The sequence below is a fragment of the Ambystoma mexicanum genome, chromosome 4p, assembly GCF_040938575.1.
Source record: "Ambystoma mexicanum isolate Mex_15411 chromosome 4p, UKY_AmexF1_1, whole genome shotgun sequence".
Taxonomy (NCBI): domain Eukaryota; kingdom Metazoa; phylum Chordata; class Amphibia; order Caudata; family Ambystomatidae; genus Ambystoma; species Ambystoma mexicanum.
Window position 1 is genome coordinate 50,538,654 of NC_090927.1, and position 21,954 is coordinate 50,560,607.

General features: G+C 53.5%; 20 non-coding genes across 20 annotated transcripts; 16 read left to right on the forward strand and 4 right to left on the reverse strand.

Moving 5' to 3' along the window:
- The first annotated feature begins 584 nt into the window (after positions 1–584).
- Positions 585–657, forward strand: TRNAR-ACG (transfer RNA arginine (anticodon ACG)). Its single transcript has one exon. It is a non-coding gene; the product is annotated as a tRNA-Arg (tRNA).
- Positions 658–1,156: 499 nt separating this feature from the next.
- On the reverse strand, positions 1,157–1,228 carry TRNAE-UUC (transfer RNA glutamic acid (anticodon UUC)). The gene has a single exon. It is a non-coding gene; the product is annotated as a tRNA-Glu (tRNA).
- A 734-nt stretch (positions 1,229–1,962) lies between these two features.
- TRNAR-ACG (transfer RNA arginine (anticodon ACG)) lies at positions 1,963–2,035 on the forward strand. The gene has a single exon. It is a non-coding gene; the product is annotated as a tRNA-Arg (tRNA).
- A 1,298-nt stretch (positions 2,036–3,333) lies between these two features.
- On the forward strand, positions 3,334–3,406 carry TRNAR-ACG (transfer RNA arginine (anticodon ACG)). The gene has a single exon. It is a non-coding gene; the product is annotated as a tRNA-Arg (tRNA).
- A 1,298-nt stretch (positions 3,407–4,704) lies between these two features.
- On the forward strand, positions 4,705–4,777 carry TRNAR-ACG (transfer RNA arginine (anticodon ACG)). The gene has a single exon. It is a non-coding gene; the product is annotated as a tRNA-Arg (tRNA).
- Positions 4,778–6,075: 1,298 nt separating this feature from the next.
- TRNAR-ACG (transfer RNA arginine (anticodon ACG)) lies at positions 6,076–6,148 on the forward strand. The gene has a single exon. It is a non-coding gene; the product is annotated as a tRNA-Arg (tRNA).
- Positions 6,149–6,647: 499 nt separating this feature from the next.
- On the reverse strand, positions 6,648–6,719 carry TRNAE-UUC (transfer RNA glutamic acid (anticodon UUC)). Its single transcript has one exon. It is a non-coding gene; the product is annotated as a tRNA-Glu (tRNA).
- Positions 6,720–7,453: 734 nt separating this feature from the next.
- TRNAR-ACG (transfer RNA arginine (anticodon ACG)) lies at positions 7,454–7,526 on the forward strand. The gene has a single exon. It is a non-coding gene; the product is annotated as a tRNA-Arg (tRNA).
- A 1,298-nt stretch (positions 7,527–8,824) lies between these two features.
- TRNAR-ACG (transfer RNA arginine (anticodon ACG)) lies at positions 8,825–8,897 on the forward strand. Its single transcript has one exon. It is a non-coding gene; the product is annotated as a tRNA-Arg (tRNA).
- A 499-nt stretch (positions 8,898–9,396) lies between these two features.
- TRNAE-UUC (transfer RNA glutamic acid (anticodon UUC)) lies at positions 9,397–9,468 on the reverse strand. The gene has a single exon. It is a non-coding gene; the product is annotated as a tRNA-Glu (tRNA).
- Positions 9,469–10,202: 734 nt separating this feature from the next.
- On the forward strand, positions 10,203–10,275 carry TRNAR-ACG (transfer RNA arginine (anticodon ACG)). Its single transcript has one exon. It is a non-coding gene; the product is annotated as a tRNA-Arg (tRNA).
- A 1,298-nt stretch (positions 10,276–11,573) lies between these two features.
- On the forward strand, positions 11,574–11,646 carry TRNAR-ACG (transfer RNA arginine (anticodon ACG)). The gene has a single exon. It is a non-coding gene; the product is annotated as a tRNA-Arg (tRNA).
- Positions 11,647–12,145: 499 nt separating this feature from the next.
- On the reverse strand, positions 12,146–12,217 carry TRNAE-UUC (transfer RNA glutamic acid (anticodon UUC)). The gene has a single exon. It is a non-coding gene; the product is annotated as a tRNA-Glu (tRNA).
- A 734-nt stretch (positions 12,218–12,951) lies between these two features.
- TRNAR-ACG (transfer RNA arginine (anticodon ACG)) lies at positions 12,952–13,024 on the forward strand. The gene has a single exon. It is a non-coding gene; the product is annotated as a tRNA-Arg (tRNA).
- Positions 13,025–14,320: 1,296 nt separating this feature from the next.
- On the forward strand, positions 14,321–14,393 carry TRNAR-ACG (transfer RNA arginine (anticodon ACG)). The gene has a single exon. It is a non-coding gene; the product is annotated as a tRNA-Arg (tRNA).
- A 1,298-nt stretch (positions 14,394–15,691) lies between these two features.
- On the forward strand, positions 15,692–15,764 carry TRNAR-ACG (transfer RNA arginine (anticodon ACG)). The gene has a single exon. It is a non-coding gene; the product is annotated as a tRNA-Arg (tRNA).
- Positions 15,765–17,062: 1,298 nt separating this feature from the next.
- Positions 17,063–17,135, forward strand: TRNAR-ACG (transfer RNA arginine (anticodon ACG)). Its single transcript has one exon. It is a non-coding gene; the product is annotated as a tRNA-Arg (tRNA).
- A 1,298-nt stretch (positions 17,136–18,433) lies between these two features.
- TRNAR-ACG (transfer RNA arginine (anticodon ACG)) lies at positions 18,434–18,506 on the forward strand. The gene has a single exon. It is a non-coding gene; the product is annotated as a tRNA-Arg (tRNA).
- A 1,298-nt stretch (positions 18,507–19,804) lies between these two features.
- On the forward strand, positions 19,805–19,877 carry TRNAR-ACG (transfer RNA arginine (anticodon ACG)). The gene has a single exon. It is a non-coding gene; the product is annotated as a tRNA-Arg (tRNA).
- Positions 19,878–21,175: 1,298 nt separating this feature from the next.
- TRNAR-ACG (transfer RNA arginine (anticodon ACG)) lies at positions 21,176–21,248 on the forward strand. Its single transcript has one exon. It is a non-coding gene; the product is annotated as a tRNA-Arg (tRNA).
- Positions 21,249–21,954: the final 706 nt, after the last annotated feature.

Sequence of the window (21,954 nt, forward strand, 5' to 3'; positions counted from 1 at the left end):
CTGGTATTGAGCTGTCATTGCTTACAGTGGCTAAGCAAAGCACAATACCAAGACCAATCTAAAAATGACTAGCTTGAGAGAACACGCAAGAACCAAGGGCAGCGGTTCGAGCCCTATCAGGGATGGACGGTCCCCTTTTGCTAAAATGGGCAAGAGAGTCTGCAGTTCCTCTCGGAGGCGCGTGAGTGCTGGGGCACGCCTCATTAACCCTTTGCTGCCCGTCTTGCCACCTGAAACCTGCCCCTTGCCCCCAAAGTGCAGCATTGGCTGGGGGCAAATATCTGCAGCCTATTGGCAGGCTTGAGAAGAGTCCCTGTGGCGCTCCTGAAGTGTGTGGGGAAGTAAGCCCCTGACCGATTGACCCCACCCCCCCAACCCCAATAAATGAAGGCAAATCCTGCTTTGCAATTGCTGCCAACTTTTCAGGGCCTTCCTTTCTAGATAGGACTGGAAGATGAAGCGGCTTGAGAGTCAGCTCCGAAATGAAGAGTAGCATTATTTTCTAAAGAGCTGTGTAATGTGGGGAGGGGGCAAGCACAGCACCTCCCTTTTGTGGAAGGATAGGGGTATGCGCAGACCCACGAGGGCCAGTGGCGCAATGGATAACGCGTCTGACTACGGATCAGAAGATTGTAGGTTCGACTCCTACCTGGCTCGGGGAAGCGCGTTTTGTTTTTAATTTAACCCCAATTGTGATTGCGTAGTCTCTGTCTTCTCCCTAGCCTTGGCCGAGGTACTGAACGCTTAACACTCGAGGTCAGCGGAAATGACGGTCTGTCAGGGCGCCCTTCTTTCCTCTGGCCTTTAACGTCTTGCAGCAACGGTTTCAATGCAAGGCGGCCTGTTTTCCAAATGTGGTCCCACCGTTGCTCTCTTGACGGGGGGTGCGGGGGACACGTCACGCCTCAAAGGTGGGTGCAGACGAGATCTCGGGTATGAAAGCCGCAGACATTGGTATGCACCTCATACCCAAGCCGCTTGTAGTCGGCCCTTCTTCTTGCAAGTCCAGCCCTCATACTGAGGAATCGGGAGCCTGAAACACGGACAGACTGCATGGGGCCGCCGGGGCCCCAAGGGAAACAATGTGGGGAAATTCAGGCTTTTCTCAAAATGTAAATGCAACAGAAACGGGAGTTCTATGTAGAAAAGGCTAGTCTTCCCATACCGGGAGTCGAACCCGGGCCGCCTGGGTGAAAACCAGGAATCCTAACCGCTAGACCATATGGGAGGCTGTCAGCAAGAAGCAGGTTATGGAGATCCTGAGAGCAGTGCCCCATGGGTCCACCACTGGCAGGATGCTTGAGAAGCTTGACCGGTGGTGTCCCACGCAAATGACCGAGATGCACTTTCAGTGGCAGAAATCAAGCTTTACGCTGCTCTGGTATTGAGCTGTCATTGCTTACAGTGGCTAAGCAAAGCACAATACCAAGACCAATCTAAAAATGACTAGCTTGAGAGAACACGCAAGAACCAAGGGCAGCGGTTCGAGCCCTATCAGGGATGGACGGTCCCCTTTTGCTAAAATGGGCAAGAGAGTCTGCAGTTCCTCTCGGAGGCGCGTGAGTGCTGGGGCACGCCTCATTAACCCTTTGCTGCCCGTCTTGCCACCTGAAACCTGCCCCTTGCCCCCAAAGTGCAGCATTGGCTGGGGGCAAATATCTGCAGCCTATTGGCAGGCTTGAGAAGAGTCCCTGTGGCGCTCCTGAAGTGTGTGGGGAAGTAAGCCCCTGACCGATTGACCCCACCCCCCCAACCCCAATAAATGAAGGCAAATCCTGCTTTGCAATTGCTGCCAACTTTTCAGGGCCTTCCTTTCTAGATAGGACTGGAAGATGAAGCGGCTTGAGAGTCAGCTCCGAAATGAAGAGTAGCATTATTTTCTAAAGAGCTGTGTAATGTGGGGAGGGGGCAAGCACAGCACCTCCCTTTTGTGGAAGGATAGGGGTATGCGCAGACCCACGAGGGCCAGTGGCGCAATGGATAACGCGTCTGACTACGGATCAGAAGATTGTAGGTTCGACTCCTACCTGGCTCGGGGAAGCGCGTTTTGTTTTTAATTTAACCCCAATTGTGATTGCGTAGTCTCTGTCTTCTCCCTAGCCTTGGCCGAGGTACTGAACGCTTAACACTCGAGGTCAGCGGAAATGACGGTCTGTCAGGGCGCCCTTCTTTCCTCTGGCCTTTAACGTCTTGCAGCAACGGTTTCAATGCAAGGCGGCCTGTTTTCCAAATGTGGTCCCACCGTTGCTCTCTTGACGGGGGGTGCGGGGGACACGTCACGCCTCAAAGGTGGGTGCAGACGAGATCTCGGGTATGAAAGCCGCAGACATTGGTATGCACCTCATACCCAAGCCGCTTGTAGTCGGCCCTTCTTCTTGCAAGTCCAGCCCTCATACTGAGGAATCGGGAGCCTGAAACACGGACAGACTGCATGGGGCCGCCGGGGCCCCAAGGGAAACAATGTGGGGAAATTCAGGCTTTTCTCAAAATGTAAATGCAACAGAAACGGAATCGGGAGTTCTATGTAGAAAAGGCTAGTCTTCCCATACCGGGCCGCCTGGGTGAAAACCAGGAATCCTAACCGCTAGACCATATGGGAGGCTGTCAGCAAGAAGCAGGTTATGGAGATCCTGAGAGCAGTGCCCCATGGGTCCACCACTGGCAGGATGCTTGAGAAGCTTGACCGGTGGTGTCCCACGCAAATGACCGAGATGCACTTTCAGTGGCAGAAATCAAGCTTTACGCTGCTCTGGTATTGAGCTGTCATTGCTTACAGTGGCTAAGCAAAGCACAATACCAAGACCAATCTAAAAATGACTAGCTTGAGAGAACACGCAAGAACCAAGGGCAGCGGTTCGAGCCCTATCAGGGATGGACGGTCCCCTTTTGCTAAAATGGGCAAGAGAGTCTGCAGTTCCTCTCGGAGGCGCGTGAGTGCTGGGGCACGCCTCATTAACCCTTTGCTGCCCGTCTTGCCACCTGAAACCTGCCCCTTGCCCCCAAAGTGCAGCATTGGCTGGGGGCAAATATCTGCAGCCTATTGGCAGGCTTGAGAAGAGTCCCTGTGGCGCTCCTGAAGTGTGTGGGGAAGTAAGCCCCTGACCGATTGACCCCACCCCCCCAACCCCAATAAATGAAGGCAAATCCTGCTTTGCAATTGCTGCCAACTTTTCAGGGCCTTCCTTTCTAGATAGGACTGGAAGATGAAGCGGCTTGAGAGTCAGCTCCGAAATGAAGAGTAGCATTATTTTCTAAAGAGCTGTGTAATGTGGGGAGGGGGCAAGCACAGCACCTCCCTTTTGTGGAAGGATAGGGGTATGCGCAGACCCACGAGGGCCAGTGGCGCAATGGATAACGCGTCTGACTACGGATCAGAAGATTGTAGGTTCGACTCCTACCTGGCTCGGGGAAGCGCGTTTTGTTTTTAATTTAACCCCAATTGTGATTGCGTAGTCTCTGTCTTCTCCCTAGCCTTGGCCGAGGTACTGAACGCTTAACACTCGAGGTCAGCGGAAATGACGGTCTGTCAGGGCGCCCTTCTTTCCTCTGGCCTTTAACGTCTTGCAGCAACGGTTTCAATGCAAGGCGGCCTGTTTTCCAAATGTGGTCCCACCGTTGCTCTCTTGACGGGGGGTGCGGGGGACACGTCACGCCTCAAAGGTGGGTGCAGACGAGATCTCGGGTATGAAAGCCGCAGACATTGGTATGCACCTCATACCCAAGCCGCTTGTAGTCGGCCCTTCTTCTTGCAAGTCCAGCCCTCATACTGAGGAATCGGGAGCCTGAAACACGGACAGACTACATGGGGCCGCCGGGGCCCCAAGGGAAACAATGTGGGGAAATTCAGGCTTTTCTCAAAATGTAAATGCAACAGAAACGGAATCGGGAGTTCTATGTAGAAAAGGCTAGTCTTCCCATACCGGGCCGCCTGGGTGAAAACCAGGAATCCTAACCGCTAGACCATATGGGAGGCTGTCAGCAAGAAGCAGGTTATGGAGATCCTGAGAGCAGTGCCCCATGGGTCCACCACTGGCAGGATGCTTGAGAAGCTTGACCGGTGGTGTCCCACGCAAATGACCGAGATGCACTTTCAGTGGCAGAAATCAAGCTTTACGCTGCTCTGGTATTGAGCTGTCATTGCTTACAGTGGCTAAGCAAAGCACAATACCAAGACCAATCTAAAAATGACTAGCTTGAGAGAACACGCAAGAACCAAGGGCAGCGGTTCGAGCCCTATCAGGGATGGACGGTCCCCTTTTGCTAAAATGGGCAAGAGAGTCTGCAGTTCCTCTCGGAGGCGCGTGAGTGCTGGGGCACGCCTCATTAACCCTTTGCTGCCCGTCTTGCCACCTGAAACCTGCCCCTTGCCCCCAAAGTGCAGCATTGGCTGGGGGCAAATATCTGCAGCCTATTGGCAGGCTTGAGAAGAGTCCCTGTGGCGCTCCTGAAGTGTGTGGGGAAGTAAGCCCCTGACCGATTGACCCCACCCCCCCAACCCCAATAAATGAAGGCAAATCCTGCTTTGCAATTGCTGCCAACTTTTCAGGGCCTTCCTTTCTAGATAGGACTGGAAGATGAAGCGGCTTGAGAGTCAGCTCCGAAATGAAGAGTAGCATTATTTTCTAAAGAGCTGTGTAATGTGGGGAGGGGGCAAGCACAGCACCTCCCTTTTGTGGAAGGATAGGGGTATGCGCAGACCCACGAGGGCCAGTGGCGCAATGGATAACGCGTCTGACTACGGATCAGAAGATTGTAGGTTCGACTCCTACCTGGCTCGGGGAAGCGCGTTTTGTTTTTAATTTAACCCCAATTGTGATTGCGTAGTCTCTGTCTTCTCCCTAGCCTTGGCCGAGGTACTGAACGCTTAACACTCGAGGTCAGCGGAAATGACGGTCTGTCAGGGCGCCCTTCTTTCCTCTGGCCTTTAACGTCTTGCAGCAACGGTTTCAATGCAAGGCGGCCTGTTTTCCAAATGTGGTCCCACCGTTGCTCTCTTGACGGGGGGTGCGGGGGACACGTCACGCCTCAAAGGTGGGTGCAGACGAGATCTCGGGTATGAAAGCCGCAGACATTGGTATGCACCTCATACCCAAGCCGCTTGTAGTCGGCCCTTCTTCTTGCAAGTCCAGCCCTCATACTGAGGAATCGGGAGCCTGAAACACGGACAGACTACATGGGGCCGCCGGGGCCCCAAGGGAAACAATGTGGGGAAATTCAGGCTTTTCTCAAAATGTAAATGCAACAGAAACGGAATCGGGAGTTCTATGTAGAAAAGGCTAGTCTTCCCATACCGGGCCGCCTGGGTGAAAACCAGGAATCCTAACCGCTAGACCATATGGGAGGCTGTCAGCAAGAAGCAGGTTATGGAGATCCTGAGAGCAGTGCCCCATGGGTCCACCACTGGCAGGATGCTTGAGAAGCTTGACCGGTGGTGTCCCACGCAAATGACCGAGATGCACTTTCAGTGGCAGAAATCAAGCTTTACGCTGCTCTGGTATTGAGCTGTCATTGCTTACAGTGGCTAAGCAAAGCACAATACCAAGACCAATCTAAAAATGACTAGCTTGAGAGAACACGCAAGAACCAAGGGCAGCGGTTCGAGCCCTATCAGGGATGGACGGTCCCCTTTTGCTAAAATGGGCAAGAGAGTCTGCAGTTCCTCTCGGAGGCGCGTGAGTGCTGGGGCACGCCTCATTAACCCTTTGCTGCCCGTCTTGCCACCTGAAACCTGCCCCTTGCCCCCAAAGTGCAGCATTGGCTGGGGGCAAATATCTGCAGCCTATTGGCAGGCTTGAGAAGAGTCCCTGTGGCGCTCCTGAAGTGTGTGGGGAAGTAAGCCCCTGACCGATTGACCCCACCCCCCCAACCCCAATAAATGAAGGCAAATCCTGCTTTGCAATTGCTGCCAACTTTTCAGGGCCTTCCTTTCTAGATAGGACTGGAAGATGAAGCGGCTTGAGAGTCAGCTCCGAAATGAAGAGTAGCATTATTTTCTAAAGAGCTGTGTAATGTGGGGAGGGGGCAAGCACAGCACCTCCCTTTTGTGGAAGGATAGGGGTATGCGCAGACCCACGAGGGCCAGTGGCGCAATGGATAACGCGTCTGACTACGGATCAGAAGATTGTAGGTTCGACTCCTACCTGGCTCGGGGAAGCGCGTTTTGTTTTTAATTTAACCCCAATTGTGATTGCGTAGTCTCTGTCTTCTCCCTAACCTTGGCCGAGGTACTGAACGCTTAACACTCGAGGTCAGCGGAAATGACGGTCTGTCAGGGCGCCCTTCTTTCCTCTGGCCTTTAACGTCTTGCAGCAACGGTTTCAATGCAAGGCGGCCTGTTTTCCAAATGTGGTCCCACCGTTGCTCTCTTGACGGGGGGTGCGGGGGACACGTCACGCCTCAAAGGTGGGTGCAGACGAGATCTCGGGTATGAAAGCCGCAGACATTGGTATGCACCTCATACCCAAGCCGCTTGTAGTCGGCCCTTCTTCTTGCAAGTCCAGCCCTCATACTGAGGAATCGGGAGCCTGAAACACGGACAGACTGCATGGGGCCGCCGGGGCCCCAAGGGAAACAATGTGGGGAAATTCAGGCTTTTCTCAAAATGTAAATGCAACAGAAACGGGAGTTCTATGTAGAAAAGGCTAGTCTTCCCATACCGGGAGTCGAACCCGGGCCGCCTGGGTGAAAACCAGGAATCCTAACCGCTAGACCATATGGGAGGCTGTCAGCAAGAAGCAGGTTATGGAGATCCTGAGAGCAGTGCCCCATGGGTCCACCACTGGCAGGATGCTTGAGAAGCTTGACCGGTGGTGTCCCACGCAAATGACCGAGATGCACTTTCAGTGGCAGAAATCAAGCTTTACGCTGCTCTGGTATTGAGCTGTCATTGCTTACAGTGGCTAAGCAAAGCACAATACCAAGACCAATCTAAAAATGACTAGCTTGAGAGAACACGCAAGAACCAAGGGCAGCGGTTCGAGCCCTATCAGGGATGGACGGTCCCCTTTTGCTAAAATGGGCAAGAGAGTCTGCAGTTCCTCTCGGAGGCGCGTGAGTGCTGGGGCACGCCTCATTAACCCTTTGCTGCCCGTCTTGCCACCTGAAACCTGCCCCTTGCCCCCAAAGTGCAGCATTGGCTGGGGGCAAATATCTGCAGCCTATTGGCAGGCTTGAGAAGAGTCCCTGTGGCGCTCCTGAAGTGTGTGGGGAAGTAAGCCCCTGACCGATTGACCCCACCCCCCCAACCCCAATAAATGAAGGCAAATCCTGCTTTGCAATTGCTGCCAACTTTTCAGGGCCTTCCTTTCTAGATAGGACTGGAAGATGAAGCGGCTTGAGAGTCAGCTCCGAAATGAAGAGTAGCATTATTTTCTAAAGAGCTGTGTAATGTGGGGAGGGGGCAAGCACAGCACCTCCCTTTTGTGGAAGGATAGGGGTATGCGCAGACCCACGAGGGCCAGTGGCGCAATGGATAACGCGTCTGACTACGGATCAGAAGATTGTAGGTTCGACTCCTACCTGGCTCGGGGAAGCGCGTTTTGTTTTTAATTTAACCCCAATTGTGATTGCGTAGTCTCTGTCTTCTCCCTAGCCTTGGCCGAGGTACTGAACGCTTAACACTCGAGGTCAGCGGAAATGACGGTCTGTCAGGGCGCCCTTCTTTCCTCTGGCCTTTAACGTCTTGCAGCAACGGTTTCAATGCAAGGCGGCCTGTTTTCCAAATGTGGTCCCACCGTTGCTCTCTTGACGGGGGGTGCGGGGGACACGTCACGCCTCAAAGGTGGGTGCAGACGAGATCTCGGGTATGAAAGCCGCAGACATTGGTATGCACCTCATACCCAAGCCGCTTGTAGTCGGCCCTTCTTCTTGCAAGTCCAGCCCTCATACTGAGGAATCGGGAGCCTGAAACACGGACAGACTGCATGGGGCCGCCGGGGCCCCAAGGGAAACAATGTGGGGAAATTCAGGCTTTTCTCAAAATGTAAATGCAACAGAAACGGAATCGGGAGTTCTATGTAGAAAAGGCTAGTCTTCCCATACCGGGCCGCCTGGGTGAAAACCAGGAATCCTAACCGCTAGACCATATGGGAGGCTGTCAGCAAGAAGCAGGTTATGGAGATCCTGAGAGCAGTGCCCCATGGGTCCACCACTGGCAGGATGCTTGAGAAGCTTGACCGGTGGTGTCCCACGCAAATGACCGAGATGCACTTTCAGTGGCAGAAATCAAGCTTTACGCTGCTCTGGTATTGAGCTGTCATTGCTTACAGTGGCTAAGCAAAGCACAATACCAAGACCAATCTAAAAATGACTAGCTTGAGAGAACACGCAAGAACCAAGGGCAGCGGTTCGAGCCCTATCAGGGATGGACGGTCCCCTTTTGCTAAAATGGGCAAGAGAGTCTGCAGTTCCTCTCGGAGGCGCGTGAGTGCTGGGGCACGCCTCATTAACCCTTTGCTGCCCGTCTTGCCACCTGAAACCTGCCCCTTGCCCCCAAAGTGCAGCATTGGCTGGGGGCAAATATCTGCAGCCTATTGGCAGGCTTGAGAAGAGTCCCTGTGGCGCTCCTGAAGTGTGTGGGGAAGTAAGCCCCTGACCGATTGACCCCACCCCCCCAACCCCAATAAATGAAGGCAAATCCTGCTTTGCAATTGCTGCCAACTTTTCAGGGCCTTCCTTTCTAGATAGGACTGGAAGATGAAGCGGCTTGAGAGTCAGCTCCGAAATGAAGAGTAGCATTATTTTCTAAAGAGCTGTGTAATGTGGGGAGGGGGCAAGCACAGCACCTCCCTTTTGTGGAAGGATAGGGGTATGCGCAGACCCACGAGGGCCAGTGGCGCAATGGATAACGCGTCTGACTACGGATCAGAAGATTGTAGGTTCGACTCCTACCTGGCTCGGGGAAGCGCGTTTTGTTTTTAATTTAACCCCAATTGTGATTGCGTAGTCTCTGTCTTCTCCCTAGCCTTGGCCGAGGTACTGAACGCTTAACACTCGAGGTCAGCGGAAATGACGGTCTGTCAGGGCGCCCTTCTTTCCTCTGGCCTTTAACGTCTTGCAGCAACGGTTTCAATGCAAGGCGGCCTGTTTTCCAAATGTGGTCCCACCGTTGCTCTCTTGACGGGGGGTGCGGGGGACACGTCACGCCTCAAAGGTGGGTGCAGACGAGATCTCGGGTATGAAAGCCGCAGACATTGGTATGCACCTCATACCCAAGCCGCTTGTAGTCGGCCCTTCTTCTTGCAAGTCCAGCCCTCATACTGAGGAATCGGGAGCCTGAAACACGGACAGACTGCATGGGGCCGCCGGGGCCCCAAGGGAAACAATGTGGGGAAATTCAGGCTTTTCTCAAAATGTAAATGCAACAGAAACGGGAGTTCTATGTAGAAAAGGCCAGTCTTCCCATACCGGGAGTCGAACCCGGGCCTCCTGGGTGAAAACCAGGAATCCTAACCGCTAGACCATATGGGAGGCTGTCAGCAAGAAGCAGGTTATGGAGATCCTGAGAGCAGTGCCCCATGGGTCCACCACTGGCAGGATGCTTGAGAAGCTTGACCGGTGGTGTCCCACGCAAATGACCGAGATGCACTTTCAGTGGCAGAAATCAAGCTTTACGCTGCTCTGGTATTGAGCTGTCATTGCTTACAGTGGCTAAGCAAAGCACAATACCAAGACCAATCTAAAAATGACTAGCTTGAGAGAACACGCAAGAACCAAGGGCAGCGGTTCGAGCCCTATCAGGGATGGACGGTCCCCTTTTGCTAAAATGGGCAAGAGAGTCTGCAGTTCCTCTCGGAGGCGCGTGAGTGCTGGGGCACGCCTCATTAACCCTTTGCTGCCCGTCTTGCCACCTGAAACCTGCCCCTTGCCCCCAAAGTGCAGCATTGGCTGGGGGCAAATATCTGCAGCCTATTGGCAGGCTTGAGAAGAGTCCCTGTGGCGCTCCTGAAGTGTGTGGGGAAGTAAGCCCCTGACCGATTGACCCCACCCCCCCAACCCCAATAAATGAAGGCAAATCCTGCTTTGCAATTGCTGCCAACTTTTCAGGGCCTTCCTTTCTAGATAGGACTGGAAGATGAAGCGGCTTGAGAGTCAGCTCCGAAATGAAGAGTAGCATTATTTTCTAAAGAGCTGTGTAATGTGGGGAGGGGGCAAGCACAGCACCTCCCTTTTGTGGAAGGATAGGGGTATGCGCAGACCCACGAGGGCCAGTGGCGCAATGGATAACGCGTCTGACTACGGATCAGAAGATTGTAGGTTCGACTCCTACCTGGCTCGGGGAAGCGCGTTTTGTTTTTAATTTAACCCCAATTGTGATTGCGTAGTCTCTGTCTTCTCCCTAGCCTTGGCCGAGGTACTGAACGCTTAACACTCGAGGTCAGCGGAAATGACGGTCTGTCAGGGCGCCCTTCTTTCCTCTGGCCTTTAACGTCTTGCAGCAACGGTTTCAATGCAAGGCGGCCTGTTTTCCAAATGTGGTCCCACCGTTGCTCTCTTGACGGGGGGTGCGGGGGACACGTCACGCCTCAAAGGTGGGTGCAGACGAGATCTCGGGTATGAAAGCCGCAGACATTGGTATGCACCTCATACCCAAGCCGCTTGTAGTCGGCCCTTCTTCTTGCAAGTCCAGCCCTCATACTGAGGAATCGGGAGCCTGAAACACGGACAGACTACATGGGGCCGCCGGGGCCCCAAGGGAAACAATGTGGGGAAATTCAGGCTTTTCTCAAAATGTAAATGCAACAGAAACGGAATCGGGAGTTCTATGTAGAAAAGGCTAGTCTTCCCATACCGGGCCGCCTGGGTGAAAACCAGGAATCCTAACCGCTAGACCATATGGGAGGCTGTCAGCAAGAAGCAGGTTATGGAGATCCTGAGAGCAGTGCCCCATGGGTCCACCACTGGCAGGATGCTTGAGAAGCTTGACCGGTGGTGTCCCACGCAAATGACCGAGATGCACTTTCAGTGGCAGAAATCAAGCTTTACGCTGCTCTGGTATTGAGCTGTCATTGCTTACAGTGGCTAAGCAAAGCACAATACCAAGACCAATCTAAAAATGACTAGCTTGAGAGAACACGCAAGAACCAAGGGCAGCGGTTCGAGCCCTATCAGGGATGGACGGTCCCCTTTTGCTAAAATGGGCAAGAGAGTCTGCAGTTCCTCTCGGAGGCGCGTGAGTGCTGGGGCACGCCTCATTAACCCTTTGCTGCCCGTCTTGCCACCTGAAACCTGCCCCTTGCCCCCAAAGTGCAGCATTGGCTGGGGGCAAATATCTGCAGCCTATTGGCAGGCTTGAGAAGAGTCCCTGTGGCGCTCCTGAAGTGTGTGGGGAAGTAAGCCCCTGACCGATTGACCCCACCCCCCCAACCCCAATAAATGAAGGCAAATCCTGCTTTGCAATTGCTGCCAACTTTTCAGGGCCTTCCTTTCTAGATAGGACTGGAAGATGAAGCGGCTTGAGAGTCAGCTCCGAAATGAAGAGTAGCATTATTTTCTAAAGAGCTGTGTAATATGGGGAGGGGGCAAGCACAGCACCTCCCTTTTGTGGAAGGATAGGGGTATGCGCAGACCCACGAGGGCCAGTGGCGCAATGGATAACGCGTCTGACTACGGATCAGAAGATTGTAGGTTCGACTCCTACCTGGCTCGGGGAAGCGTGTTTTGTTTTTAATTTAACCCCAATTGTGATTGCGTAGTCTCTGTCTTCTCCCTAGCCTTGGCCGAGGTACTGAACGCTTAACACTCGAGGTCAGCGGAAATGACGGTCTGTCAGGGCGCCCTTCTTTCCTCTGGCCTTTAACGTCTTGCAGCAACGGTTTCAATGCAAGGCGGCCTGTTTTCCAAATGTGGTCCCACCGTTGCTCTCTTGACGGGGGGTGCGGGGGACACGTCACGCCTCAAAGGTGGGTGCAGACGAGATCTCGGGTATGAAAGCCGCAGACATTGGTATGCACCTCATACCCAAGCCGCTTGTAGTCGGCCCTTCTTCTTGCAAGTCCAGCCCTCATACTGAGGAATCGGGAGCCTGAAACACGGACAGACTGCATGGGGCCGCCGGGGCCCCAAGGGAAACAATGTGGGGAAATTCAGGCTTTTCTCAAAATGTAAATGCAACAGAAACGGGAGTTCTATGTAGAAAAGGCTAGTCTTCCCATACCGGGAGTCGAACCCGGGCCACCTGGGTGAAAACCAGGAATCCTAACCGCTAGACCATATGGGAGGCTGTCAGCAAGAAGCAGGTTATGGAGATCCTGAGAGCAGTGCCCCATGGGTCCACCACTGGCAGGATGCTTGAGAAGCTTGACCGGTGGTGTCCCACGCAAATGACCGAGATGCACTTTCAGTGGCAGAAATCAAGCTTTACGCTGCTCTGGTATTGAGCTGTCATTGCTTACAGTGGCTAAGCAAAGCACAATACCAAGACCAATCTAAAAATGACTAGCTTGAGAGAACACGCAAGAACCAAGGGCAGCGGTTCGAGCCCTATCAGGGATGGACGGTCCCCTTTTGCTAAAATGGGCAAGAGAGTCTGCAGTTCCTCTCGGAGGCGCGTGAGTGCTGGGGCACGCCTCATTAACCCTTTGCTGCCCGTCTTGCCACCTGAAACCTGCCCCTTGCCCCCAAAGTGCAGCATTGGCTGGGGGCAAATATCTGCAGCCTATTGGCAGGCTTGAGAAGAGTCCCTGTGGCGCTCCTGAAGTGTGTGGGGAAGTAAGCCCCTGACCGATTGACCCCACCCCCCCAACCCCAATAAATGAAGGCAAATCCTGCTTTGCAATTGCTGCCAACTTTTCAGGGCCTTCCTTTCTAGATAGGACTGGAAGATGAAGCGGCTTGAGAGTCAGCTCCGAAATGAAGAGTAGCATTATTTTCTAAAGAGCTGTGTAATGTGGGGAGGGGGCAAGCACAGCACCTCCCTTTTGTGGAAGGATAGGGGTATGCGCAGACCCACGAGGGCCAGTGGCGCAATGGATAACGCGTCTGACTACGGATCAGAAGATTGTAGGTTCGACTCCTACCTGGCTCGGGGAAGCGCGTTTTGTTTTTAATTTAACCCCAATTGTGATTGCGTACTCTGTCTTCTCCCTAGCCTTGGCCGAGGTACTGAACGCTTAACACTCGAGGTCAGCGGAAATGACGGTCTGTCAGGGCGCCCTTCTTTCCTCTGGCCTTTAACGTCTTGCAGCAACGGTTTCAATGCAAGGCGGCCTGTTTTCCAAATGTGGTCCCACCGTTGCTCTCTTGACGGGGGGTGCGGGGGACACGTCACGCCTCAAAGGTGGGTGCAGACGAGATCTCGGGTATGAAAGCCGCAGACATTGGTATGCACCTCATACCCAAGCCGCTTGTAGTCGGCCCTTCTTCTTGCAAGTCCAGCCCTCATACTGAGGAATCGGGAGCCTGAAACACGGACAGACTACATGGGGCCGCCGGGGCCCCAAGGGAAACAATGTGGGGAAATTCAGGCTTTTCTCAAAATGTAAATGCAACAGAAACGGAATCGGGAGTTCTATGTAGAAAAGGCTAGTCTTCCCATACCGGGCCGCCTGGGTGAAAACCAGGAATCCTAACCGCTAGACCATATGGGAGGCTGTCAGCAAGAAGCAGGTTATGGAGATCCTGAGAGCAGTGCCCCATGGGTCCACCACTGGCAGGATGCTTGAGAAGCTTGACCGGTGGTGTCCCACGCAAATGACCGAGATGCACTTTCAGTGGCAGAAATCAAGCTTTACGCTGCTCTGGTATTGAGCTGTCATTGCTTACAGTGGCTAAGCAAAGCACAATACCAAGACCAATCTAAAAATGACTAGCTTGAGAGAACACGCAAGAACCAAGGGCAGCGGTTCGAGCCCTATCAGGGATGGACGGTCCCCTTTTGCTAAAATGGGCAAGAGAGTCTGCAGTTCCTCTCGGAGGCGCGTGAGTGCTGGGGCACGCCTCATTAACCCTTTGCTGCCCGTCTTGCCACCTGAAACCTGCCCCTTGCCCCCAAAGTGCAGCATTGGCTGGGGGCAAATATCTGCAGCCTATTGGCAGGCTTGAGAAGAGTCCCTGTGGCGCTCCTGAAGTGTGTGGGGAAGTAAGCCCCTGACCGATTGACCCCACCCCCCCAACCCCAATAAATGAAGGCAAATCCTGCTTTGCAATTGCTGCCAACTTTTCAGGGCCTTCCTTTCTAGATAGGACTGGAAGATGAAGCGGCTTGAGAGTCAGCTCCGAAATGAAGAGTAGCATTATTTTCTAAAGAGCTGTGTAATGTGGGGAGGGGGCAAGCACAGCACCTCCCTTTTGTGGAAGGATAGGGGTATGCGCAGACCCACGAGGGCCAGTGGCGCAATGGATAACGCGTCTGACTACGGATCAGAAGATTGTAGGTTCGACTCCTACCTGGCTCGGGGAAGCGCGTTTTGTTTTTAATTTAACCCCAATTGTGATTGCGTAGTCTCTGTCTTCTCCCTAGCCTTGGCCGAGGTACTGAACGCTTAACACTCGAGGTCAGCGGAAATGACGGTCTGTCAGGGCGCCCTTCTTTCCTCTGGCCTTTAACGTCTTGCAGCAACGGTTTCAATGCAAGGCGGCCTGTTTTCCAAATGTGGTCCCACCGTTGCTCTCTTGACGGGGGGTGCGGGGGACACGTCACGCCTCAAAGGTGGGTGCAGACGAGATCTCGGGTATGAAAGCCGCAGACATTGGTATGCACCTCATACCCAAGCCGCTTGTAGTCGGCCCTTCTTCTTGCAAGTCCAGCCCTCATACTGAGGAATCGGGAGCCTGAAACACGGACAGACTGCATGGGGCCGCCGGGGCCCCAAGGGAAACAATGTGGGGAAATTCAGGCTTTTCTCAAAATGTAAATGCAACAGAAACGGAATCGGGAGTTCTATGTAGAAAAGGCTAGTCTTCCCATACCGGGCCGCCTGGGTGAAAACCAGGAATCCTAACCGCTAGACCATATGGGAGGCTGTCAGCAAGAAGCAGGTTATGGAGATCCTGAGAGCAGTGCCCCATGGGTCCACCACTGGCAGGATGCTTGAGAAGCTTGACCGGTGGTGTCCCACGCAAATGACCGAGATGCACTTTCAGTGGCAGAAATCAAGCTTTACGCTGCTCTGGTATTGAGCTGTCATTGCTTACAGTGGCTAAGCAAAGCACAATACCAAGACCAATCTAAAAATGACTAGCTTGAGAGAACACGCAAGAACCAAGGGCAGCGGTTCGAGCCCTATCAGGGATGGACGGTCCCCTTTTGCTAAAATGGGCAAGAGAGTCTGCAGTTCCTCTCGGAGGCGCGTGAGTGCTGGGGCACGCCTCATTAACCCTTTGCTGCCCGTCTTGCCACCTGAAACCTGCCCCTTGCCCCCAAAGTGCAGCATTGGCTGGGGGCAAATATCTGCAGCCTATTGGCAGGCTTGAGAAGAGTCCCTGTGGCGCTCCTGAAGTGTGTGGGGAAGTAAGCCCCTGACCGATTGACCCCACCCCCCCAACCCCAATAAATGAAGGCAAATCCTGCTTTGCAATTGCTGCCAACTTTTCAGGGCCTTCCTTTCTAGATAGGACTGGAAGATGAAGCGGCTTGAGAGTCAGCTCCGAAATGAAGAGTAGCATTATTTTCTAAAGAGCTGTGTAATGTGGGGAGGGGGCAAGCACAGCACCTCCCTTTTGTGGAAGGATAGGGGTATGCGCAGACCCACGAGGGCCAGTGGCGCAATGGATAACGCGTCTGACTACGGATCAGAAGATTGTAGGTTCGACTCCTACCTGGCTCGGGGAAGCGCGTTTTGTTTTTAATTTAACCCCAATTGTGATTGCGTAGTCTCTGTCTTCTCCCTAGCCTTGGCCGAGGTACTGAACGCTTAACACTCGAGGTCAGCGGAAATGACGGTCTGTCAGGGCGCCCTTCTTTCCTCTGGCCTTTAACGTCTTGCAGCAACGGTTTCAATGCAAGGCGGCCTGTTTTCCAAATGTGGTCCCACCGTTGCTCTCTTGACGGGGGGTGCGGGGGACACGTCACGCCTCAAAGGTGGGTGCAGACGAGATCTCGGGTATGAAAGCCGCAGACATTGGTATGCACCTCATACCCAAGCCGCTTGTAGTCGGCCCTTCTTCTTGCAAGTCCAGCCCTCATACTGAGGAATCGGGAGCCTGAAACACGGACAGACTACATGGGGCCGCCGGGGCCCCAAGGGAAACAATGTGGGGAAATTCAGGCTTTTCTCAAAATGTAAATGCAACAGAAACGGAATCGGGAGTTCTATGTAGAAAAGGCTAGTCTTCCCATACCGGGCCGCCTGGGTGAAAACCAGGAATCCTAACCGCTAGACCATATGGGAGGCTGTCAGCAAGAAGCAGGTTATGGAGATCCTGAGAGCAGTGCCCCATGGGTCCACCACTGGCAGGATGCTTGAGAAGCTTGACCGGTGGTGTCCCACGCAAATGACCGAGATGCACTTTCAGTGGCAGAAATCAAGCTTTACGCTGCTCTGGTATTGAGCTGTCATTGCTTACAGTGGCTAAGCAAAGCACAATACCAAGACCAATCTAAAAATGACTAGCTTGAGAGAACACGCAAGAACCAAGGGCAGCGGTTCGAGCCCTATCAGGGATGGACGGTCCCCTTTTGCTAAAATGGGCAAGAGAGTCTGCAGTTCCTCTCGGAGGCGCGTGAGTGCTGGGGCACGCCTCATTAACCCTTTGCTGCCCGTCTTGCCACCTGAAACCTGCCCCTTGCCCCCAAAGTGCAGCATTGGCTGGGGGCAAATATCTGCAGCCTATTGGCAGGCTTGAGAAGAGTCCCTGTGGCGCTCCTGAAGTGTGTGGGGAAGTAAGCCCCTGACCGATTGACCCCACCCCCCCAACCCCAATAAATGAAGGCAAATCCTGCTTTGCAATTGCTGCCAACTTTTCAGGGCCTTCCTTTCTAGATAGGACTGGAAGATGAAGCGGCTTGAGAGTCAGCTCCGAAATGAAGAGTAGCATTATTTTCTAAAGAGCTGTGTAATGTGGGGAGGGGGCAAGCACAGCACCTCCCTTTTGTGGAAGGATAGGGGTATGCGCAGACCCACGAGGGCCAGTGGCGCAATGGATAACGCGTCTGACTACGGATCAGAAGATTGTAGGTTCGACTCCTACCTGGCTCGGGGAAGCGCGTTTTGTTTTTAATTTAACCCCAATTGTGATTGCGTAGTCTCTGTCTTCTCCCTAGCCTTGGCCGAGGTACTGAACGCTTAACACTCGAGGTCAGCGGAAATGACGGTCTGTCAGGGCGCCCTTCTTTCCTCTGGCCTTTAACGTCTTGCAGCAACGGTTTCAATGCAAGGCGGCCTGTTTTCCAAATGTGGTCCCACCGTTGCTCTCTTGACGGGGGGTGCGGGGGACACGTCACGCCTCAAAGGTGGGTGCAGACGAGATCTCGGGTATGAAAGCCGCAGACATTGGTATGCACCTCATACCCAAGCCGCTTGTAGTCGGCCCTTCTTCTTGCAAGTCCAGCCCTCATACTGAGGAATCGGGAGCCTGAAACACGGACAGACTACATGGGGCCGCCGGGGCCCCAAGGGAAACAATGTGGGGAAATTCAGGCTTTTCTCAAAATGTAAATGCAACAGAAACGGAATCGGGAGTTCTATGTAGAAAAGGCTAGTCTTCCCATACCGGGCCGCCTGGGTGAAAACCAGGAATCCTAACCGCTAGACCATATGGGAGGCTGTCAGCAAGAAGCAGGTTATGGAGATCCTGAGAGCAGTGCCCCATGGGTCCACCACTGGCAGGATGCTTGAGAAGCTTGACCGGTGGTGTCCCACGCAAATGACCGAGATGCACTTTCAGTGGCAGAAATCAAGCTTTACGCTGCTCTGGTATTGAGCTGTCATTGCTTACAGTGGCTAAGCAAAGCACAATACCAAGACCAATCTAAAAATGACTAGCTTGAGAGAACACGCAAGAACCAAGGGCAGCGGTTCGAGCCCTATCAGGGATGGACGGTCCCCTTTTGCTAAAATGGGCAAGAGAGTCTGCAGTTCCTCTCGGAGGCGCGTGAGTGCTGGGGCACGCCTTATTAACCCTTTGCTGCCCGTCTTGCCACCTGAAACCTGCCCCTTGCCCCCAAAGTGCAGCATTGGCTGGGGGCAAATATCTGCAGCCTATTGGCAGGCTTGAGAAGAGTCCCTGTGGCGCTCCTGAAGTGTGTGGGGAAGTAAGCCCCTGACCGATTGACCCCACCCCCCCAACCCCAATAAATGAAGGCAAATCCTGCTTTGCAATTGCTGCCAACTTTTCAGGGCCTTCCTTTCTAGATAGGACTGGAAGATGAAGCGGCTTGAGAGTCAGCTCCGAAATGAAGAGTAGCATTATTTTCTAAAGAGCTGTGTAATGTGGGGAGGGGGCAAGCACAGCACCTCCCTTTTGTGGAAGGATAGGGGTATGCGCAGACCCACGAGGGCCAGTGGCGCAATGGATAACGCGTCTGACTACGGATCAGAAGATTGTAGGTTCGACTCCTACCTGGCTCGGGGAAGCGCGTTTTGTTTTTAATTTAACCCCAATTGTGATTGCGTAGTCTCTGTCTTCTCCCTAGCCTTGGCCGAGGTACTGAACGCTTAACACTCGAGGTCAGCGGAAATGACGGTCTGTCAGGGCGCCCTTCTTTCCTCTGGCCTTTAACGTCTTGCAGCAACGGTTTCAATGCAAGGCGGCCTGTTTTCCAAATGTGGTCCCACCGTTGCTCTCTTGACGGGGGGTGCGGGGGACACGTCACGCCTCAAAGGTGGGTGCAGACGAGATCTCGGGTATGAAAGCCGCAGACATTGGTATGCACCTCATACCCAAGCCGCTTGTAGTCGGCCCTTCTTCTTGCAAGTCCAGCCCTCATACTGAGGAATCGGGAGCCTGAAACACGGACAGACTACATGGGGCCGCCGGGGCCCCAAGGGAAACAATGTGGGGAAATTCAGGCTTTTCTCAAAATGTAAATGCAACAGAAACGGAATCGGGAGTTCTATGTAGAAAAGGCTAGTCTTCCCATACCGGGCCGCCTGGGTGAAAACCAGGAATCCTAACCGCTAGACCATATGGGAGGCTGTCAGCAAGAAGCAGGTTATGGAGATCCTGAGAGCAGTGCCCCATGGGTCCACCACTGGCAGGATGCTTGAGAAGCTTGACCGGTGGTGTCCCACGCAAATGACCGAGATGCACTTTCAGTGGCAGAAATCAAGCTTTACGCTGCTCTGGTATTGAGCTGTCATTGCTTACAGTGGCTAAGCAAAGTACAATACCAAGACCAATCTAAAAATGACTAGCTTGAGAGAACACGCAAGAACCAAGGGCAGCGGTTCGAGCCCTATCAGGGATGGACGGTCCCCTTTTGCTAAAATGGGCAAGAGAGTCTGCAGTTCCTCTCGGAGGCGCGTGAGTGCTGGGGCACGCCTCATTAACCCTTTGCTGCCCGTCTTGCCACCTGAAACCTGCCCCTTGCCCCCAAAGTGCAGCATTGGCTGGGGGCAAATATCTGCAGCCTATTGGCAGGCTTGAGAAGAGTCCCTGTGGCGCTCCTGAAGTGTGTGGGGAAGTAAGCCCCTGACCGATTGACCCCACCCCCCCAACCCCAATAAATGAAGGCAAATCCTGCTTTGCAATTGCTGCCAACTTTTCAGGGCCTTCCTTTCTAGATAGGACTGGAAGATGAAGCGGCTTGAGAGTCAGCTCCGAAATGAAGAGTAGCATTATTTTCTAAAGAGCTGTGTAATGTGGGGAGGGGGCAAGCACAGCACCTCCCTTTTGTGGAAGGATAGGGGTATGCGCAGACCCACGAGGGCCAGTGGCGCAATGGATAACGCGTCTGACTACGGATCAGAAGATTGTAGGTTCGACTCCTACCTGGCTCGGGGAAGCGCGTTTTGTTTTTAATTTAACCCCAATTGTGATTGCGTAGTCTCTGTCTTCTCCCTAGCCTTGGCCGAGGTACTGAACGCTTAACACTCGAGGTCAGCGGAAATGACGGTCTGTCAGGGCGCCCTTCTTTCCTCTGGCCTTTAACGTCTTGCAGCAACGGTTTCAATGCAAGGCGGCCTGTTTTCCAAATGTGGTCCCACCGTTGCTCTCTTGACGGGGGGTGCGGGGGACACGTCACGCCTCAAAGGTGGGTGCAGACGAGATCTCGGGTATGAAAGCCGCAGACATTGGTATGCACCTCATACCCAAGCCGCTTGTAGTCGGCCCTTCTTCTTGCAAGTCCAGCCCTCATACTGAGGAATCGGGAGCCTGAAACACGGACAGACTGCATGGGGCCGCCGGGGCCCCAAGGGAAACAATGTGGGGAAATTCAGGCTTTTCTCAAAATGTAAATGCAACAGAAACGGAATCGGGAGTTCTATGTAGAAAAGGCTAGTCTTCCCATACCGGGCCGCCTGGGTGAAAACCAGGAATCCTAACCGCTAGACCATATGGGAGGCTGTCAGCAAGAAGCAGGTTATGGAGATCCTGAGAGCAGTGCCCCATGGGTCCACCACTGGCAGGATGCTTGAGAAGCTTGACCGGTGGTGTCCCACGCAAATGACCGAGATGCACTTTCAGTGGCAGAAATCAAGCTTTACGCTGCTCTGGTATTGAGCTGTCATTGCTTACAGTGGCTAAGCAAAGCACAATACCAAGACCAATCTAAAAATGACTAGCTTGAGAGAACACGCAAGAACCAAGGGCAGCGGTTCGAGCCCTATCAGGGATGGACGGTCCCCTTTTGCTAAAATGGGCAAGAGAGTCTGCAGTTCCTCTCGGAGGCGCGTGAGTGCTGGGGCACGCCTCATTAACCCTTTGCTGCCCGTCTTGCCACCTGAAACCTGCCCCTTGCCCCCAAAGTGCAGCATTGGCTGGGGGCAAATATCTGCAGCCTATTGGCAGGCTTGAGAAGAGTCCCTGTGGCGCTCCTGAAGTGTGTGGGGAAGTAAGCCCCTGACCGATTGACCCCACCCCCCCAACCCCAATAAATGAAGGCAAATCCTGCTTTGCAATTGCTGCCAACTTTTCAGGGCCTTCCTTTCTAGATAGGACTGGAAGATGAAGCGGCTTGAGAGTCAGCTCCGAAATGAAGAGTAGCATTATTTTCTAAAGAGCTGTGTAATGTGGGGAGGGGGCAAGCACAGCACCTCCCTTTTGTGGAAGGATAGGGGTATGCGCAGACCCACGAGGGCCAGTGGCGCAATGGATAACGCGTCTGACTACGGATCAGAAGATTGTAGGTTCGACTCCTACCTGGCTCGGGGAAGCGCGTTTTGTTTTTAATTTAACCCCAATTGTGATTGCGTAGTCTCTGTCTTCTCCCTAGCCTTGGCCGAGGTACTGAACGCTTAACACTCGAGGTCAGCGGAAATGACGGTCTGTCAGGGCGCCCTTCTTTCCTCTGGCCTTTAACGTCTTGCAGCAACGGTTTCAATGCAAGGCGGCCTGTTTTCCAAATGTGGTCCCACCGTTGCTCTCTTGACGGGGGGTGCGGGGGACACGTCACGCCTCAAAGGTGGGTGCAGACGAGATCTCGGGTATGAAAGCCGCAGACATTGGTATGCACCTCATACCCAAGCCGCTTGTAGTCGGCCCTTCTTCTTGCAAGTCCAGCCCTCATACTGAGGAATCGGGAGCCTGAAACACGGACAGACTACATGGGGCCGCCGGGGCCCCAAGGGAAACAATGTGGGGAAATTCAGGCTTTTCTCAAAATGTAAATGCAACAGAAACGGAATCGGGAGTTCTATGTAGAAAAGGCTAGTCTTCCCATACCGGGCCGCCTGGGTGAAAACCAGGAATCCTAACCGCTAGACCATATGGGAGGCTGTCAGCAAGAAGCAGGTTATGGAGATCCTGAGAGCAGTGCCCCATGGGTCCACCACTGGCAGGATGCTTGAGAAGCTTGACCGGTGGTGTCCCACGCAAATGACCGAGATGCACTTTCAGTGGCAGAAATCAAGCTTT